Here is a 9,293-nt window from a genome sequence, read left to right as displayed (position 1 = left end):
ACTTTTTCAAAATTTTTAAAGTTCAGTTGTTTCTTATGAGTCAAATCAAATTTTCAATTTAAAAATCTTATCTTTTTCAAAATTTTTTTCAAAAATCAAATCTTTTTCATTTTTCTTATTTATTTTCGAAAATTTTAAAAATATTTTTCAAAAATCTTTTTCCTAGTTTTACCTCATAATTTTCGAAAATATTATCAACAATTAATGTTTTGATTCAAAAATTTCAAGTTTGTTACTTGCTTGTTAAGAAAGATTCAAACTTTAAGTTCTAGAATCATATCTTGTGATTACTTGTGAGTCAAGTCATTAATTTTGATTTTAAAATTTCAAATTTAATTTTCAAAACTTCTTAATATCTTTTCAATCATATCTTTTTAATCATATCTTTTTTAAATCTTATCTTTTTCAAAAATTTGATTTTAAAATATCTCTTCTAACTTCTTATCTTCTTATCTTTTCAAAATTGATTTTCAAATCTTTTTCAACTAACTAATTGACTTTTTGTTTGTTTCTTATCTTTTTCAAAACTACCTAACTAAATCTCTCTCTCTCTAATTTTCAAAAATCCCTTCCTTCTTTTTCAAATTTTCTTTTTAATTAACTAATTGTTTTAATTTTAATTTAATTTAATTTCAAACTTAATTTTCGAAATTTAACTTTAAATTTTATTTTTTATTTTAATTAATTTTCGAATTCTTCTCTCATCTCTAATCTCCTTCTATTTATTTATTCATCTACGAACACTTCTCCTCACCCAAAATTCGAACCCCTTCTTCTCCTCTGAGTTTGAATTCTTCTCTTCTTCATTCTTATTCTTCTTCTCTTCTACTCACACAAGGGAACCTCTATACTGTGGTAAAAAGGATCCCTATTATTATTTTCTGTTCCCTTCTTTGTCATATGAGCAGGAGCAAGGACAAGAACATTCTTGTTGAAGCAGATCCTGAACCTAAATGGACTCTAAAAAGGAAACTAAGAGAAGCTAAAATACAACAATCTAGAGATAACCTTACAGGAATTTTCGAAAAGGAAGAGGAGATGGCAGCCGAAAATAATAATAATGCAAGGAAGATGTTTGGTGATTATACTACACCTACTTCCAAGTTTGATGGAAGAAGCATCTCAATCCCTACCATTGGAGCAAACAATTTTGAGCTGAAACCTCAACTAGTTGCTCTAATGCAATAGAACTATAAATTCCATGAACTTCCATCAGAAGATCCCTACCAGTTTTTAACTGAGTTCCTGCAGATCTGTGAGACTGTTAAGACTAATGGAGTAGATCCTGAAGTGTACAGGCTCATGCTTTTCCCTTTTGCTGTAAGAGACAGAGCTAGAACATGGTTGGACTCACAACCTAAAGATAGCCTGAACTCTTGGGATAAGCTGGTCACGGCCTTCTTGGCTAAGTTCTTTCCTCCTCAAAAGTTGAGCAAGCTTAGAGTGGATGTTCAGACCTTCAAGCAAAAAGATGGTGAATCCCTCTATGAAGCTTGGGAAAGATACAAGCAGATGACCAAAAGGTGTCCTCCTGACATGCTTTCAGAATGGACCATTCTGGATATATTCTATTATGGTCTGTCTGAGTTCTCCAAGATGTCACTGGACCATTCTGCAGGTGGATCCATTCACCTAAAGAAAACACCTGCAGAAGCTCAAGAACTTATTGACATGGTTGCAAATAATCAATTCATGTATACTTCTAAGAGAAATTCCGTGAATAGTGGGATGCCTCAGAAGAAGGGAATTCTTGAGATTGATGCTCTGAATACCATATTGGCTCAGAACAAAGTGTTGACTCAGCAAGTCAACATGATTTCCCAAAGTCTGAATGGAATGCAAGCTGCATCCAACAGTACTCAAGAGGCATCTTCTGAAGAAGAAGCTTATGATCCAGATAACCCTGCAATAGCAGAGGTAAATTACATGGGTGAATCTTATGGAAACACCTATAATTCATCATGGAGAAATCATCCAAATTTCTCATGGAAGGATCAACAAAAGCCTCAACAAGGCTTTAATAATGGTGGAAGAAACAGGCTCAGTAATAGCATGCCTTTTCCATCATCTTCTCAGCAACAGACAGAGAACTCTGAACAAAATACCTCTAATTTAGCAAACTTAGTCTCTGATCTGTCCAAGGCCACTCTAAGTTTCATGAGTGAAACAAGGTCCTCCATAAGAAATTTGGAGGCACAAGTGGGCCAGCTAAGTAAGAAAATCACTGAAACACCTCCTAGTACTCTCCCAAGCAATACAGAAGAGAATCCAAAGAGAGAGTGCAAGGCCATTGATATAATCAATATGGCCGAATGCATGGAGGATAAAGAGGACGTAAACCCCACTGAGGATAACCTCATGGGACGTCTCTCAAGCAAGAAGGAGTTCCCCTCTGAGGAACCAAAGGAATCTGAGGCTCATCTAGAGACCATAGAGATTCCAATGAACCTTCTTATACCCTTCATGAGCTCTGATGAATATTCTTCTTCTGAAGAGAATGAGGATGTTACTAAAGAGCAAGTTGCCAAGTACCTTGGTACAATCACGAAGCTGAATGCAAAATTATTTGGCAATGAGACTTGGGAAGATGAACCTCCCTTGCTCACCAATGAACTGAGTGATCTGGATCAACTGAGATTGCCTCAGAAGAAACAGGATCCTGAAAAGTTCTTAATACCTTGTACCATAGGCACCATGACCTTTGAGAAGGCTCTATGTGACCTTGGGTCAGGGATAAACCTCATGTCCCTCTCTGTAATGGAGAAACTGGGAATCTTTGAGGTGCAAGCTGCCAGAATTTCATTAGAGATGGCAGACAACTCCAGAAAATAGGCTTATGGACTAGTAGAGGACGTGTTAGTAAAGGTTTAAGGCCTTTACATCCCTGCTGATTTCATAATCCTAGACATTGGGAAGGATGAGGATGAATCCATCATCCTTGGAAGACCTTTCCTAGCAACAGCAGGAGCTGTGATAGATGTTAACAGAGGAGAGTTAGTCCTTCAACTGAATGAGGACAACCTTGTGTTTAAAACTTAAGGATCTCCTTCTGTAACCATGGAGAGGAAGCATGACAAGCTTCTCTCAGTACAGAGTCAAACAAAGCCCCCACAATCAAACTCTAAGTTTGGTGTTGGGAGGCCTCAGCCAAACTCTAATTTTGGTGTTGAATCCCCACATCCAAACTCTAAGTTTGGTGTTGGGAGTCTATAAAATTGACCTGATCACCTGTGTGGCTCAGTGAGAGCCCACTGTCAAGCTATTGGCATTAAAGAAACGCTTGTTGGGAGGCAACCCAATTTTTATTTATTTAATTATATTTTTATTTTTATTGTTCTTTTATATTTTATTAGGTTTATGATCATGTGGAGTCACAAAATAAATACAAAAATTAAAAATAGAATCAAAAATAGCAGAAGAAAAATCACACCCTGGAGGAAGGACTTATTGGCGTTTAAACGCCAGTAAGGAGCATCTGGCTGGCGTTCAACGCAAAAACAGAGCATGGATCTGGCGTTAAACGCCAGAAACAAGCAACATCCTGGCGTTTAAATGCCAGGAAGACACCCTGAGAAGAGCTGGTGCTGAACACCAGAAACAAGCATGAAGCTGGCGTTCAATGCCAGAAATATGCTGCATATGGGCGTTGAACGCCCAAAACAAGCATCACTTTGGTGTTTAAATGCCAGAAATGCATGCAAAGGCATTTTACATGCCTAATTGGTGCAGGGATGTAAATCCTTGACACCTCAGGATCTGTGGGCCCCACAGGATCACTTCAGGTTCTGTGGACCCCACAGGATCCCCACCTACCTCCACTCATACTCTCCCCTCTTCCCAATAAACACCCTTCCCCAAAACCCTTCACCAATCACCTCAATCTCTCTTCCCTATTACCACATACCACCACTCACATCCATCCACTCTTCCCCATAAACCCCACCTACCTTCAAAATTCAAAATCACTTTCACACCCAAACCCACCCAATATGGCCGAACCTACTCCCTCCCCCCTCACTATATAAACCCCTCTATCCATCCTTCATTTTCATACAACACAACCCTACCTTTTATACCTTGGCCGAATACACCCCCCTCACTCTCCTCCATAGTTTTTCTTCTTCTAATTCTTTTCTTTCTTCTCTTGCTCGAGGGCGAGCAATTTTCTAAGTTTGGTATGGTAAAATCATAAGCTTTTTGTTTTTCCATTACCATTGATGGCATCTAAGACCGGAGAAACCTCTAAAAAAGGGAAAGGGAAGACAAAAGCTTCTACCTCCGAGTCATGGGAGATGGAAAGATTCATCTCCAAAGCCCATCAAGACCACTTCTATGATGTTGTGGCCAAGAAGAAGGTGATCCCTGAGGTCCCTTTCAAACTCAAGAAAAATGAGTATCCGTAGATCCAACATGAGATCCAAAGAAGAGGTTGGGAAATCCTAACCAACCCCATTCAACAAGTCGGGATCCTAATGGTTCAAGAGTTCTATGCAAATACATGGATCACTAGGAACCATGATCAAAGTGTGAACCCGAATCCAAAGCCTTGGCTCACCATGGTTCGGGGGAAATACTTAGATTTTAGTCCGGAGAATGTAAGGCTGGCGTTCAGCTTGCCAATGATGGAAGAAAACGCACGCCCCTACACAAGAAGAGTCAACTTTGATCAAAGGTTGGACCAAGTCCTCATGGACATATGTGTGGAAGGAGCTCAATAGAAGATTGACTCAAAAGACAAACCGGTTCAACTGAGAAGACTGGACCTTAAGCCTGTAGCTAGAGGATGGTTGGAGTTCATTCAACGCTCAATCATTCCCACTAGCAACCGGTCTGAAGTTACTGTAGACCGGGCCATCATGATCCATAGTATCATGATTGGGGAGGAAGTGGAGGATCATGAGATTATACCTCAAGAACTTTACAAGGTAGCTGACAAGTCCTCTACTATGGCAAGGTTGGCCTTTCCTCACCTCATTTGCCATCTCTGTAATTCAGCTGAAACTGACATAGAGGGAGATATCCTCATTGATGAGGACAAGCCCATCACTAAGAAAAGGATGGAGCAAACAAGAGAGCCTATTCATGGATCTCAAGAGAAGCATGAAAAAGCTCATCACCAAGAAATCCCTGAGATGCCTCAAGGGATGCACTTTCCTCCACAGAATTTTTGGGAGCAAATCAACACCTCCCTAGGAGAATTAAGTCTCAACATGGGACAACTAAGGGTGGAACATCAAGAGCACTCCATCATCCTCCATGAAATTAGAGAAGATCAAAGAGCAATGAGGGAGGAGCAACAAAGACAAGGAAGAGACATAGAAGAACTCAAAGACATCATTGGTTCTTCAAGAAGAAAACGCCACCATCACTAAGGTGGACTCATTCCTTGTTCTTAAATTTTCTGTTTCTCGTTTTCAAGTTAAATGTTTATTTATTTTTGTGTCTTATTACATGATCATTAGTATTTAAGTGTCTATGCCTTAAAGTTATGAATATGAATCCATCACCTCTCTTAAATGAAAACTGTTTTAATTACAAAAGAACAAGAAGTACATGGTTTCGAATTCATCCTTGAAACAAGTTTAATTATTTTGATGTGGTGACAATACTTTTTATTTTCTGAATGAATGCTTGAACAGTGCATATGTCCTTTGAATTTGATGTTTAAGAATGTTAAATATGTTAGCTCTTAAAAGAATGATGAAAAGGAGAAATGTTATTTGATAATCTGAAAAATCATAAAAATGATTCTTGAAGCAAGAAAAAGCAGTGAATACAAAGCTTGCAGAAAAAAAATGCGAAAAAAAAGGAGAAAAAGCAAGCAGAAAAAGCCAATAGCCCTTAAAACCAAAAGGCAAGGGTAATAAAAAAGGATCCAAGGCTTTGAGCATCAGTGGATAGGAGGGCCTAAAGGAATAAAATCCTGGCCTAAGCGGCTAAATCAAGTTGTCCCTAACCATGTGCTTGTGGCGTGAAGGTGTCAAGTGAAAACTTGAGACTGAGCGGTTAAAGTCAAGGTCCAAAGCAAAAAAGAGTGTGCTTAAGAACCCTGGACACCTCTAATTGGGGACTTTGGCAAAGCTGAGTCACAATCTGAAAAGGTTCACCCAGTTATGTGTCTGTGGCATTTATGTATCCGGTGGTAATACTGGAAAACAAAGTGCTTTGGGCCACGGCCAAGACTCATAAAGTAGCTGTGTTCAAGAGTCAACATACTGAACTAGGAGAATCAATAGCACTATCTGAACTCTGAGTTCCTATAGATGCCAATCATTCTGAACTTCAATGGATAAAGTGAGATGCCAAAACTATTCAAGAGGCAAAAAGCTACAAGTCCCGCTCATCTGATTGGAGCTAAGTTTCATTGATATTTTGGAATTTATAGTATATTCTCTTCTTTTTATCCTTTTTGATTTTCAGTTTCTTGGGGACAAGCAACAATTTAAGTTTGGTGTTGTGATGAGCGGATAATTTATATGCTTTTTGGCATTATTTTTACATAGTTTTCAGTATGATTTAGTTAGTTTTTAGTATATTTTTATTAGTTTTTAATTAAAAATTATATTTCTGGAATTTACTATGAGTTTTTTTTTTCTATGATTTCAGATATTTTCTGGCTGAAATTGAGGGACTTGAGCAAAAATCAGATTCAGAGGTTGAAGAAGGACTGCAGATGCTGTTGGATTCTGACCTCCCTGCACTCAAAGTGGATTTTTTGGAGCTACAAAACTCCAAATGGCGTGCTCTCAATTGCGTTGGAAAGTAGACATTCAGGGCTTTCTAGCAATATATAATAGTTTATACTTTGCCCGAGTTTAGATGATGCAAATTGGCGTTCAACGCTAGTTCCATGCTGCATTCTGGAGTTAAACGCCAGAAACAGGTTGCAAAGTGGAGTTAAACGCCAGAAACAGGTTACAAATTGGCGTTTAACTCCAAGAGAAGCCTCTACACATGTAAAGCTCAATGCTCAGCCCAAGCACACACCAAGTGGGCCCCAGAAGTGGATTTCTGCATTATTTACTCAATTCTGTAAACCCTAGTAACTAGTTTAGAATAAATAAGACTTTTTACTATCGTATTTACATCTTTAGTTTTATCTTTAGATCATGTTTGGGGGCTGGCCTCTCGGCCATGCCTGAACCTTCATCACTTATGTATTTTCAACGGTAGAGTTTCTACACTCCATAGATTAAGGTGTGGAGCTCTGCTGTTCCTCATGAATTAATACAAAGTACTACTATTTTTCTATTCAATTCAACTTATTCCGCTTCTAAGATATCCATTCGCACCCAAGAACATGATGAATGTGATGATAATGTGACGCTCATCATCATTCTCACTTATGAACGCGTGCCTGACAAACACTTCCGTTCTACATGCAAACAAGCTAGAATGAGTATCTCTTGGATATCTAATATAGGGGACCGAGTCTGAGTTATTAGTATCCTCGTGGTATAAGTTAGAACCCATGGATGGCCATTCTTGAGATCCGGAAAGTCTAAACCTTGTCTGTGGTATTCCGAGTAGGATCTGGGAAGGGATGGCTGTAACGAGCTTCAAACTCGCGAGTGCTGGGCATAGTGACAGATGCAAAAGGATCAATGGATCCTATTCCAGTATGATCGAGAACCGACAGATGATTAGCCGTGCCGTGACAGAGCATTTGGACCTTTTTCACAGAGAGGATGGGATGTAGCCATTGACAACGGTGATGCCATACATAAAGCTTGCCATGGAAAGGAGTAGGATTAATTGGATGAAGATGGCAGGAAAGCAGAGGTTCAGAGGAACGAAAGCATCTCTATACGCTTATCTGAAATTCTCACCAATGAATTACATAAGTATCTCTATCTTTATTTTCTATTTATTTATTATTATTATTCAAAAACTCCATAACCATTTAGTATCTGCCTGACTGAAATTTACAAGATGACCATAGCTTGCTTCATACCAACAATCTCCGTGGGATTCGACCCTTACTCACGTAAGGTATTACTTGGACGACCCAGTGCACTTGCTGGTTAGTTGCGCGAAGTAGTGAAGTTATATTTGGACCATGGTATTGTGCACAAGTTTTTGGAGCCATTGCCAGGGAATCAATTTCGAACAACAATTTCACATCTAGATCACGATTTCGCACACCAAGTTTTTGGCGCCGTTGCCGGGGATTGTTCGAATTTGGACAACTGACGGTTTATCTTGTTGCTCAGATTAGGTAATTTTATTTTAATTTTAACCATTTTGTTTTTACTCTTTTATTTTTGAAAAATCTAAAAATATTTTTTAAAAATATATTTTTCTTCAGAATTTTTAAGAAAGAATTCTAGTGTTTCATGAAAAATGTTGAAGTCTGGCTGACTGTAAAGCCATGTCTCAATTCATTTGGACTGGGGCTTCCAAACCATCATCACAAGAGCAAGCTAGCTGTTCCTAATCCATCTGCTGCTGTATGACTGATTTGTATTCTAAAGCTTGGCTGGCCATTGGCCATGTCTAGTGTTTTGGACCGGAGCTTTCACTGAAAGCTTGGCTGGCTAGTGAGCCATGTCTAATTCCTGGACTGGAGCTTTAGACTAACAATGCAAGATTTCTGGAATTCCTATTAAAAATTTTAAAATCCTTATTTTGTTTTTTATAAATAATTTTCGAAAAATACCAAAAAATTAATATATATATATATATATATATATATATATATATATATATATATATATATATATATATATATTGTATTTCTTGTTTGAGTCTTATGTGAAGTCATAAGTTTGGTGTCAATTGCATGTTTTTATTCTTCTTGTATTTTTTTTCGAAAGTGTGTTCATATGTTCTTCATGATCTTCAAGTTGTTCTTGGTAAGTCTTCTTGTTTGATCTTTAAAATTTCTTGTTTTGTGTCCTTTGTTGTTTTTCATATGCATTTTCAATTTGTTAGTGTCTATACATGAAAAATCTTTAAGTTTGGTGCCTTGCATGTTTTTTTTTCTTTTCTTGAAAATTTTCAAAAATATGTTCTTGATGTTCATCTTGACATTCAAAGTGTTCTTGGTGTTCATCTTGCCATTCATAGTGTTCTTGCATGCATTATGTGTTTTGATCCAAAATTTTCATGCATTGAGTTTTTTTGATGTTTTTCTCTCTCATCATTAAAAATTCAAAAAAATAAAAAAAAATATCTTTCCCTTTTTCTCTCATAAATTTTCGAAAATTTGAGTTGACTTTTTCAAAATTTTTAAAGTTCAGTTGTTTCTTATGAGTCAAATCAAATTTTCAATTTAAAAATCTTATCTTTTT

The 9,293-nt window shown here is 37.4% G+C and overlaps 1 non-coding gene and 1 pseudogene across 1 annotated transcript; one reads left to right on the top strand and one right to left on the bottom strand.

Annotated features, from left to right (window-relative positions):
- The first annotated feature begins 900 nt into the window (after positions 1-900).
- Positions 901-3,213, top strand: LOC148551143 (uncharacterized; annotated as a pseudogene).
- Positions 1,435-1,542, bottom strand: LOC148551144 (small nucleolar RNA R71). Its single transcript, XR_015893062.1, has one exon. It is a non-coding gene; the product is annotated as a small nucleolar RNA R71 (small nucleolar RNA).
- Positions 3,214-9,293: the final 6,080 nt, after the last annotated feature.

Source organism: Arachis ipaensis, chromosome B7, assembly GCF_059453495.1.
Source record: "Arachis ipaensis isolate K30076 ecotype BB chromosome B7, ASM5945349v1, whole genome shotgun sequence".
NCBI classification, from domain to species: domain Eukaryota; kingdom Viridiplantae; phylum Streptophyta; class Magnoliopsida; order Fabales; family Fabaceae; genus Arachis; species Arachis ipaensis.
This window is presented reverse-complemented; position numbering and strand designations above follow the sequence as displayed.